The sequence below is a fragment of the Plectropomus leopardus genome, chromosome 7, assembly GCF_026936395.1.
Source record: "Plectropomus leopardus strain MGB_pleo_1.0 chromosome 7, ASM2693639v1, whole genome shotgun sequence".
NCBI lineage: Eukaryota > Metazoa > Chordata > Actinopteri > Perciformes > Serranidae > Plectropomus > Plectropomus leopardus.
In genome coordinates, this window is record NC_142182.1 from 19,764,860 (window position 1) to 19,776,370 (window position 11,511).

Consider the following 11,511-nt stretch of genomic DNA (forward strand, 5'->3'; position numbering starts at 1 on the left):
AAAAAAAGGCCAAAAAGGCCAAAAACATCTTTATTTAGCATGTTGAAAAAATGGCCAAAAATCGCATGCTATAGTATGGCAAAAATGTCAAATTTTGACATGTTCTAAAAATGGCTAAAACCAATATATTGTAGCTTGTAGAGAGGCCTTATTATATATAAAGTGGAAACAAAGGCCAAAAAAGGCCCAAAACATTGTCATTTAGCATGTTGAAAAAATGGCCAAAAATCGCATGCTATAGTATGGCAAAAATGTCAAATTTTGACATGTTCTAAAAATGGCTAAAAACGACAGATTGTAGCTTGTAGAGAGGCCTTATTATATATAAAGTGGAAACAAAGGTCAAAAAAGTCCAAAAACATCATTATTTAGCATGTTGAAAAAATGGCCAAAAATCGCATGCTATAGTATGGCAAAAATGTCAAATTTTGACATGTTCTAAAAATGGCTAAAAACGACAGATTGTAGCTTGTAGAGAGGCCTTATTATATATAAAGTGGAAACAAAGGTCAAAAAAGTCCAAAAACATCATTATTTAGCATGTTGAAAAAATGGCCAAAAATCGCATGCTATAGTATGGGAAAAATGTCAAATTTTGACATGTTCTAATAATGGCTAAAAACGACAGATTGTAGCTTGTAGAGAGGCCTTATTATATATAAAGTGGAAACAAAGGCCAAAAAAGTCCAAAAACATCATTATTTAGCATGTTGAAAAAATGGCCAAAAATCGCATGCTATAGTATGGCAAAAATGTCAAATTTTGACATGTTCTAAAAATGGCTAAAAACGATATATTGTAGCTTGTAGAGAGGCCTTATTATATATAAAGTGGAAACAAAGGCCAAAAAAGTCCAAAAACATCATTATTTAGCATGTTGAAAAAATGGCCAAAAATCGCATGCTATAGTATGGCAAAAATGTCAAATTTTGACATGTTCTAAAAATGGCTAAAAACGATATATTGTAGCTTGTAGAGAGGCCTTATTATATATAAAGTGGAATCAAAGGCCAAAAAAGTCCAAAAACATCTTTATTTCGCATGTTGAAAAAATGGCCAAAAATCGCATGCTATAGTATGGCAAAAATGTCAAATTTTGACATGTTCTAAAAATGGCTAAAAACGACAGATTGTAGCTTGTAGAGAGGCGTTATTATATATAAAGTGGAAACAAAGGCCAAAAAAGTCCAAAACATCATTATTTAGCATGTTGAAAAATGGCCAAAAATCGCATGCTATAGTATGGCAAAATGTCAAATTTTGACATGTTCTAAAAATGGCTAAAAACGATATATTGTAGCTTGTAGAGAGGCCTTATTATATATAAAGTGGAAACAAAGGCCAAAAAAGTCCAAAAACATCATTATTTAGCATGTTGAAAAAATGGCCAAAAATCGCATGCTATAGTATGGCAAAAATGTCAAATTTTGACATGTTCTAAAAATGGCTAAAAACGACAGATTGTAGCTTGTAGAGAGGCCTTATTATATATAAAGTGGAAACAAAGGCCAAAAAAGGCCAAAAACGTCATAATTTAGCATGTTGAAAAAATGGCCAAAAATCGCATGCTATAGTATGGCAAAAATGTCAAATTTTGACATGTTCTAAAAATGGCTAAACACGACATATTGTAGCTTGTAGAGAGGCCTTATTATATATAAATTGGAAACAAAGGCCAAAAAAGTCCAAAAACATCATTATTTAGCATGTTGAAAAAATGGCCAAAAATCGCATGCTATAGTATGGCAAAAATGTCAAATTTTGACATGTTCTAAAAATGGCTAAAAACGATATATTGTAGCTTGTAGAGAGGCCTTATTATATATAAAGTGGAAACAAAGGCCAAAAAAGTCCAAGAACATCATTATTTAGCATGTTGAAAAAATGGCCAAAAATCGCATGCTATAGTATGGCAAAAATGTCAAATTTTGACATGTTCTAAAAATGGCTAAAAACAACAGATTGTAGCTTGTAGAGAGGCCTTATTATATATAAAGTGGAAACAAAGGCCAAAAAAGTCCAAAAATGTCATAATTTAGCATGTTGAAAAAATGGCCAAAAATCGCATGCTATAGTATGGCAAAATGTCAAATTTTGACATGTTCTAAAAATGGCTAAAACGACAGATTGTAGCTTGTAGAGAGGCCTTATTATATATAAAGTGGAAACAAAGGCCAAAAAGTCCAAAAACATCATTATTTAGCATGTTGAAAAAATGGCCAAAAATCGCATGCTATAGTATGGCAAAATGTCAAATTTTGACATGTTCTAAAAATGGCTAAAAACGACAGATTGTAGCTTGTAGAGAGGCCTTATTATATATAAAGTGGAAACAAAGGCCAAAAAGTCCAAAAACATCATTATTTAGCATGTTGAAAAAATGGCCAAAAATCGCATGCTATAGTATGGCAAAAATGTCAAATTTTGACATGTTCTAATAATGGCTAAAAACCACAGATTGTAGTTTGTAGAGAGGCGTTATTATATATAAAGTAGAAACAAAGGCCAAAAAAGTCCAAAAACATCATTATTTAGCATGTTGAAAAAATGGCCAAAAATCGCATGCTATAGTATGGCAAAAATGTCAAATTTTGACATGTTCTAAAAATGGCTAAAAACGATATATTGTAGCTTGTAGAGAGGCGTTATTATATATAAAGTGGAAATAAAGGCCAAAAAAGGCCAAAAACATTGTCATTTAGCATGTTGAAAAAATGGCCAAAAATCGCATGCTATAGTATGGCAAAAATGTCAAATTTTGACATGTTCTAAAAATGGCTAAAACGATATATTGTAGCTTGTAGAGAGGCCTTATTATATATAAAGTGGAAACAAAGGCCAAAAAGTCCAAAAACATCATTATTTAGCATGTTGAAAAATGGCCAAAAATCGCATGCTATAGTATGGCAAAATGTCAAATTTTGACATGTTCTAAAAATGGCTAAAACGACAGATTGTAGCTTGTAGAGAGGCCTTATTATATATAAAGTGGAAACAAAGGCCAAAAAAGTCCAAAAACATCATTATTTAGCATGTTGAAAAAATGGCCAAAAATCGCATGCTATAGTATGGCAAAAATGTCAAATTTTGACATGTTCTAAAAATGGCTAAAAACGACAGATTGTAGCTTGTAGAGAGGCCTTATTATATATAAAGTGGAAACAAAGGCCAAAAAAGTCCAAAAACATCATTATTTAGCATGTTGAAAAAATGGCCAAAAATCGCATGCTATAGTATGGCAAAAATGTCAAATTTTGACATGTTCTAAAAATGGCTAAAAACGATATATTGTAGCTTGTAGAGAGGCGTTATTATATATAAAGTGGAAACAAAGGTCAAAAAGTCCAAAAACATCATTATTTAGCATGTTGAAAAATGGCCAAAATCGCATGCTATAGTATGGCAAAATGTCAAATTTTGACATGTTCTAAAAATGGCTAAAACGACAGATTGTAGCTTGTAGAGAGGCCTTATTATATATAAAGTGGAAACAAAGGCCAAAAAAGTCCAAAAACGTCATTATTTAGCATGTTGAAAAAATGGCCAAAAATCGCATGCTATTGTATGGCAAAAATGTCAAATTTTGACATGTTCTAAAATGGCTAAAAACGACAGATTGTAGCTTGTAGAGAGGCCTTATTATATATAAAGTGGAAACAAAGGCCAAAAAGGACCAAAACATCATTATTTAGCATGTTGAAAAAATGGCCAAAAATCGCATGCTATAGTATGGCAAAAATGTCAAATTTTGACATGTTCTAAAAATGGCTAAAAACGACATATTGTAGCTTGTAGAGAGGCCTTATTATATATAAAGTGGAAACAAAGGCCAAAAAGGCCAAAAACATCTTTATTTAGCATGTTGAAAAAATGGCCAAAAATCGCATGCTATAGTATGGCAAAAATGTCAAATTTTGACATGTTCTAAAAATGGCTAAAACGACAGATTGTAGCTTGTAGAGAGGCCTTATTATATATAAAGTGGAAACAAAGGCCAAAAAAGTCCAAAAACATCATTATTTAGCATGTTGAAAAATGGCCAAAAATCGCATGCTATAGTATGGCAAAATGTCAAATTTTGACATGTTCTAAAAATGGCTAAAAACGACAGATTGTAGCTTGTAGAGAGGCCTTATTATATATAAAGTGGAAACAAAGGTCAAAAAGTCCAAAAACATCATTATTTAGCATGTTAAAAAAATGGCCAAAAATCGCATGCTATAGTATGGCAAAAATGTCAAATTTTGACATGTTCTAAAAATGGCTAAAAACGATATATTGTAGCTTGTAGAGAGGCCTTATTATATATAAAGTGGAAACAAAGGCCAAAAAAGTCCAAGAGCATCATTATTTAGCATGTTGAAAAAATGGCCAAAAATCGCATGCTATAGTATGGCAAAAATGTCAAATTTTGACATGTTCTAAAAATGGCTAAAAACGACAGATTGTAGCTTGTAGAGAGGCCTTATTATATATAAAGTGGAAACAAAGGCCAAAAAAGGCCCAAAACATTGTCATTTAGCATGTTGAAAAAATGGCCAAAAATCGCATGCTATAGTATGGCAAAATGTCAAATTTTGACATGTTCTAAAAATGGCTAAAACGACAGATTGTAGCTTGTAGAGAGGCCTTATTATATATAAAGTGGAAACAAAGGCCAAAAAGTCCAAAAACATCATTATTTAGCATGTTGAAAAATGGCCAAAAATCGCATGCTATAGTATGGCAAAATGTCAAATTTTGACATGTTCTAAAAATGGCTAAAAACGATATATTGTAGCTTGTAGAGAGGCCTTATTATATATAAAGTGGAAACAAAGGCCAAAAAGTCCAAAAACATCATTATTTAGCATGTTGAAAAAATGGCCAAAAATCGCATGCTATAGTATGGCAAAAATGTCAAATTTTGACATGTTCTAAAAATGGCTAAAAACGACAGATTGTAGCTTGTAGAGAGGCGTTATTATATATAAAGTGGAAACAAAGGCAAAAAAGGCCAAAAACATCATTATTTAGCATGTTGAAAAAATGGCCAAAAATCGCATGCTATAGTATGGCAAAAATGTCAAATTTTGACATGTTCTAAAAATGGCTAAAAACGATATATTGTAGCTTGTAGAGAGGCCTTATTATATATAAAGTGGAAACAAAGGCCAAAAAAGTCCAAAAACATCATTATTTAGCATGTTGAAAAAATGGCCAAAAATCGCATGCTATAGTATGGCAAAAATGTCAATTTTTGACATGTTCTAAAATGGCTAAAAACGATATATTGTAGCTTGTAGAGAGGCCTTATTATATATAAAGTGGAAACAAAGGCCAAAAAGTCCAAAAACATCATTATTTAGCATGTTGAAAAATGGCCAAAAATCGCATGCTATAGTATGGCAAAATTGTCAAATTTTGACATGTTCTAAAAATGGCTAAAAACGATATATTGTAGCTTGTAGAGAGGCCTTATTATATATAAAGTGGAATCAAAGGCCAAAAAAGTCCAAAAACATCTTTATTTCGCATGTTGAAAAATGGCCAAAATCGCATGCTATAGTATGGCAAAATGTCAAATTTTGACATGTTCTAAAAATGGCTAAAAACGACAGATTGTAGCTTGTAGAGAGGCCTTATTATATATAAAGTGGAAACAAAGGCCAAAAAGTCCAAGAACATCATTATTTAGCATGTTGAAAAAATGGCCAAAAATCGCATGCTATAGTATGGCAAAAATGTCAAATTTTGACATGTTCTAAAAATGGCTAAAAACGATATATTGTAGCTTGTAGAGAGGCCTTATTATATATAAAGTGGAAACAAAGGCCAAAAAAGTCCAAAAACATCATTATTTAGCATGTTGAAAAAATGGCCAAAAATCGCATGCTATAGTATGGCAAAAATGTCAAATTTTGACATGTTCTAAAAATGGCTAAAAACGACAGATGTAGCTTGTAGAGAGACGTTATTATATATAAAGTGGAAACAAAGGCCAAAAAGGCCAAAAACATCTTTATTTAGCATGTTGAAAAAATGGCCAAAAATCGCATGCTATAGTATGGCAAAAATGTCAAATTTTGACATGTTCTAAAAATGGCTAAAAACGACAGATTGTAGCTTGTAGAGAGGCCTTATTATATATAAAGTGGAAACAAAGGCCAAAAAAGCCAAAAACATCATAATTTAGCATGTTGAAAAATGGCCAAAAATCGCATGCTATAGTATGGCAAAAATGTCAAATTTTGACATGTTCTAAAATGGCTAAAACGATATATTGTAGCTTGTAGAGAGGCCTTATTATATATAAAGTGGAAACAAAGGCCAAAAAGTCCAAAAACATCATTATTTAGCATGTTGAAAAATGGCCAAAAATCGCATGCTATAGTATGGCAAAAATGTCAAATTTTGACATGTTCTAAAAATGGCTAAAAACGACAGATTGTAGCTTGTAGAGAGGCGTTATTATATATAAAGTGGAAACAAAGGCCAAAAAAGTCCAAAAACATCATTATTTAGCATGTTGAAAAAATGGCCAAAAATCGCATGCTATAGTATGGCAAAAATGTCAAATTTTGACATGTTCTAAAAATGGCTAAAAACGACAGATTGTAGCTTGTAGAGAGGCCTTATTATATATAAAGTGGAAACAAAGGTCAAAAAGTCCAAAAACATCATTATTTAGCAAGTTGAAAAATGGCCAAAAATCGCATGCTATAGTATGGCAAAATGTCAAATTTTGACATGTTCTAAAAATGGCTAAAACGACAGATTGTAGCTTGTAGAGAGGCCTTATTATATATAAAGTGGAAACAAAGGCCAAAAAGTCCAAAAACATCATTATTTAGCATGTTGAAAAAATGGCCAAAAATCGCATGCTATAGTATGGCAAAAATGTCAAATTTTGACATGTTCTAAAAATGGCTAAAAACGATATATTGTAGCTTGTAGAGAGGCCTTATTATATATAAAGTGGAAACAAAGGCCAAAAAAGTCCAAGAACATCATTATTTAGCATGTTGAAAAAATGGCCAAAAATCGCATGCTATAGTATGGCAAAAATGTCAAATTTTGACATGTTCTAAAAATGGCTAAAAACGACAGATTGTAGCTTGTAGAGAGGCGTTATTATATATAAAGTGGAAACAAAGGCCAAAAAAGTCCAAGAACATCATTATTTAGCATGTTGAAAAAATGGCCAAAAATCGCATGCTATAGTATGGCAAAAATGTCAAATTTTGACATGTTCTAAAAATGGCTAAAAACGATATATTGTAGCTTGTAGAGAGGCCTTATTATATATAAAGTGGAAACAAAGGCCAAAAAGTCCAAAAACATCATTATTTAGCATGTTGAAAAATGGCCAAAAATCGCATGCTATAGTATGGCAAAAATGTCAAATTTTGACATGTTCTAAAATGGCTAAAAACGACAGATTGTAGCTTGTAGAGAGGCCTTATTATATATAAAGTGGAAACAAAGGCCAAAAAAGGCCAAAAACATAATTATTTAGCATGTTGAAAAAATGGCCAAAAATCGCATGCTATAGTATGGCAAAAATGTCAAATTTTGACATGTTCTAAAAATGGCTAAAAACGATATATTGTAGCTTGTAGAGAGGCCTTATTGTATATAAAGTGGAAACAAAGGCCAAATAAGGCCAAAAACGTCATAATTTAGCATGTTGAAAAAATGGCCAAAAATCGCATGCTATAGTATGGCAAAAATGTCAAATTTTGACATGTTCTAAAAATGGCTAAAAACGATATATTGTAGCTTGTAGAGAGGCCTTATTATATATAAAGTGGAAACAAAGGCCAAAAAAGTCCAAAAACATCATTATTTAGCATGCTGAAAAACTGGCCAAAAATCGCATGCTATAGTATGGCAAAATGTCAAATTTTGACATGTTCTAAAATGGCTAAAACGATATATTGTAGCTTGTAGAGAGGCCTTATTATATATAAAGTGGAAACAAAGGCCAAAAAGTCCAAAAACATCATTATTTAGCATGTTGAAAAATGGCCAAAATCGCATGCTATAGTATGGCAAAAATGTCAAATTTTGACATGTTCTAAAAATGGCTAAAAACGATATATTGTAGCTTGTAGAGAGGCCTTATTATATATAAAGTGGAAACAAAGGCCAAAAAAGGCCAAAAACATCATTATTTAGCATGTTGAAAAAATGGCCAAAAATCGCATGCTATAGTATGGCAAAAATGTCAAATTTTGACATGTTCTAAAAATGGCTAAAAACGATATATTGTAGCTTGTAGAGAGGCCTTATTATATATAAAGTGGAAACAAAGGCCAAAAAAGGCCAAAAACGTCATAATTTAGCATGTTGAAAAAATGGCCAAAAATCGCATGCTATAGTATGGCAAAAATGTCAAATTTTGACATGTTCTAAAAATGGCTAAAAACGATATATTGTAGCTTGTAGAGAGGCCTTATTATATATAAAGTGGAAACAAAGGTCAAAAAAGTCCAAAAACATCATTATTTAGCATGTTGAAAAATGGCCAAAAATCGCATGCTATAGTATGGCAAAATGTCAAATTTTGACATGTTCTAAAAATGGCTAAAACGACAGATTGTAGCTTGTAGAGAGGCGTTATTATATATAAAGTGGAAACAAAGGCCAAAAAGGCCAAAAACATAATTATTTAGCATGTTGAAAAAATGGCCAAAAATCGCATGCTATAGTATGGCAAAAATGTCAAATTTTGACATGTTCTAAAAATGGCTAAAAACGACAGATTGTAGCTTGTAGAGAGGCGTTATTATATATAAAGTGGAAACAAAGGCCAAAAAAGGCCAAAAACGTCATAATTTAGCATGTTGAAAAAATGGCCAAAAATCGCATGCTATAGTATGGCAAAAATGTCAAATTTTGACATGTTCTAAAAATGGCTAAAAACGATATATTGTAGCTTGTAGAGAGGCCTTATTATATGCAAAGTGGAAACAAAAGACCAAAAAAGGCCAAAAACGTCATAATTTAGCATGTTGAAAAAATGGCCAAAAATCGCATGCTATAGTATGGCAAAAATGTCAAATTTTGACATGTTCTAAAAATGGCTAAAAACGACAGATTGTAGCTTGTAGAGAGGCGTTATTATATATAAAGTGGAAACAAAGGCCAAAAAGGCCAAAAACATAATTATTTAGCATGTTGAAAAAATGGCCAAAATCGCATGCTATAGTATGGCAAAAATGTCAAATTTTGACATGTTCTAAAAATGGCTAAAACGACAGATTGTAGCTTGTAGAGAGGCCTTGTTATATGCAAAGTGGAAAGAAAGACCAAAAAAGTCCAAAAACATCATTATTTAGCATGTTGAAAAAATGGCCAAAAATCGCATGCTATAGTATGGCAAAAATGTCAAATTTTGACATGTTCTAAAAATGGCTAAAAATGACAGATTGTAGCTTGTAGAGAGGCCTTATTATATATAAAGTGGAAACAAAGGCCAAAAAAGTCCAAAAACATCATTATTTAGCATGTTGAAAAAATGGCCAAAAATCGCATGCTATAGTATGGCAAAAATGTCAAATTTTGACATGTTCTAAAAATGGCTAAAAACGACAGATTGTAGCTTGTAGAGAGGCGTTATTATATATAAAGTGGAAACAAAGGCCAAAAAAGGCCAAAAACATAATTATTTAGCATGTTGAAAAAATGGCCAAAAATCGCATGCTATAGTATGGCAAAAATGTCAAATTTTGACATGTTCTAAAAATGGCTAAAAACGATATATTGTAGCTTGTAGAGAGGCGTTATTATATATAAAGTGGAAACAAAGGCCAAAAAGTCCAAAAACATCATTATTTAGCATGTTGAAAAATGGCCAAAAATCGCATGCTATAGTATGGCAAAAATGTCAAATTTTGACATGTTCTAAAAATGGCTAAAAACGACAGATTGTAGCTTGTAGAGAGGCCTTATTATATATAAAGTGGAAACAAAGGTCAAAAAAGTTCAAAAACGTCATAATTTAGCATGTTGAAAAAATGGCCAAAAATCGCATGGCAAAAATGTCAAATTTTGACATGTTCTAAAAATGGCTAAAAACGATATATTGTAGCTTGTAGAGAGGCCCTATTATATATAAAGTGGAAACAAAGGCCAAAAAAGTCCAAAAACGTCATAATTTAGCATGTTGAAAAAATGGCCAAAAATCGCATGCTATAGTATGGCAAAAATGTCAAATTTTGACATGTTCTAAAAATGGCTAAAAACGATATATTGTAGCTTGTAGAGAGGCCTTATTATATATAAAGTGGAAACAAAGGCCAAAAAAGTCCAAAAACGTCATAATTTAGCATGTTGAAAAAATGGCCAAAAATCGCATGCTATAGTATGGCAAAAATGTCAAATTTTGACATGTTCTAAAAATGGCTAAAAACGACAGATTGTAGCTTGTAGAGAGGCGTTATTATATATAAAGTGGAAACAAAGGCCAAAAAAGCCAAAAACATTGTCATTTCGCATGTTGAAAAAATGGCCAAAAATCGCATGCTATAGTATGGCAAAAATGTCAAATTTTGACATGTTCTAAAAATGGCTAAAAACGATATATTATAGCTTGTAGAGAGGCCTTATTATATATAAAGTGGAAACAAAGGCCAAAAAAGTCCAAAAACATCATTATTTAGCATGTTGAAAAAATGGCCAAAAATCGCATGCTATAGTATGGCAAAAATATCAAATTTTGACATGTTCTAAAAATGGCTAAAAACGATATATTGTAGCTTGTAGAGAGGCCTTATTATATATAAAGTGGAAACAAAGGTCAAAAAGTCCAAAAACATCATTATTTAGCATGTTAAAAAAATGGCCAAAAATTGCATGCTATAGTATGGCAAAAATGTCAAATTTTGACATGTTCTAAAAATGGCTAAAAACGATATATTGTAGCTTGTAGAGAGGCCTTATTATATATAAAGTGGAAACAAAGGCCAAAAAAGGCCAAAAACATCATAATTTAGCATGTTGAAAAAATGGCCAAAAATCGCATGCTATAGTATGGCAAAAATGTCAAATTTTGACATGTTCTAAAAATGGCTAAAAACGACAGATTGTAGCTTGTAGAGAGGCCTTATTATATATAAAGTGGAAACAAAGGCCAAAAAAGGCCAAAAACGTCATAATTTAGCATGTTGAAAAAATGGCCAAAAATCGCATGCTATAGTATGGCAAAAATGTCAAATTTTGACATCTTCTAAAAATGGCTAAAAATGACAGATTGTAGCTTGTAGAGAGGCGTTATTATATATAAAGTGGAAACAAAGGCCAAAAAAGTCCAAAAACGTCATAATTTAGCATGTTGAAAAAATGGCCAAAAATCGCATGCTATAGTATGGCAAAAATGTCAAATTTTGACATGTTCTAAAAATGGCTAAAAACGATATATTGTAGCTTGTAGAGAGGCCTTATTATATATAAAGTGGAAACAAAGGCCAAAAAAGTCCAAAAACGTTGTCATTTAGCATGTTGAAAAAATGGCCAAAAATTGCATGC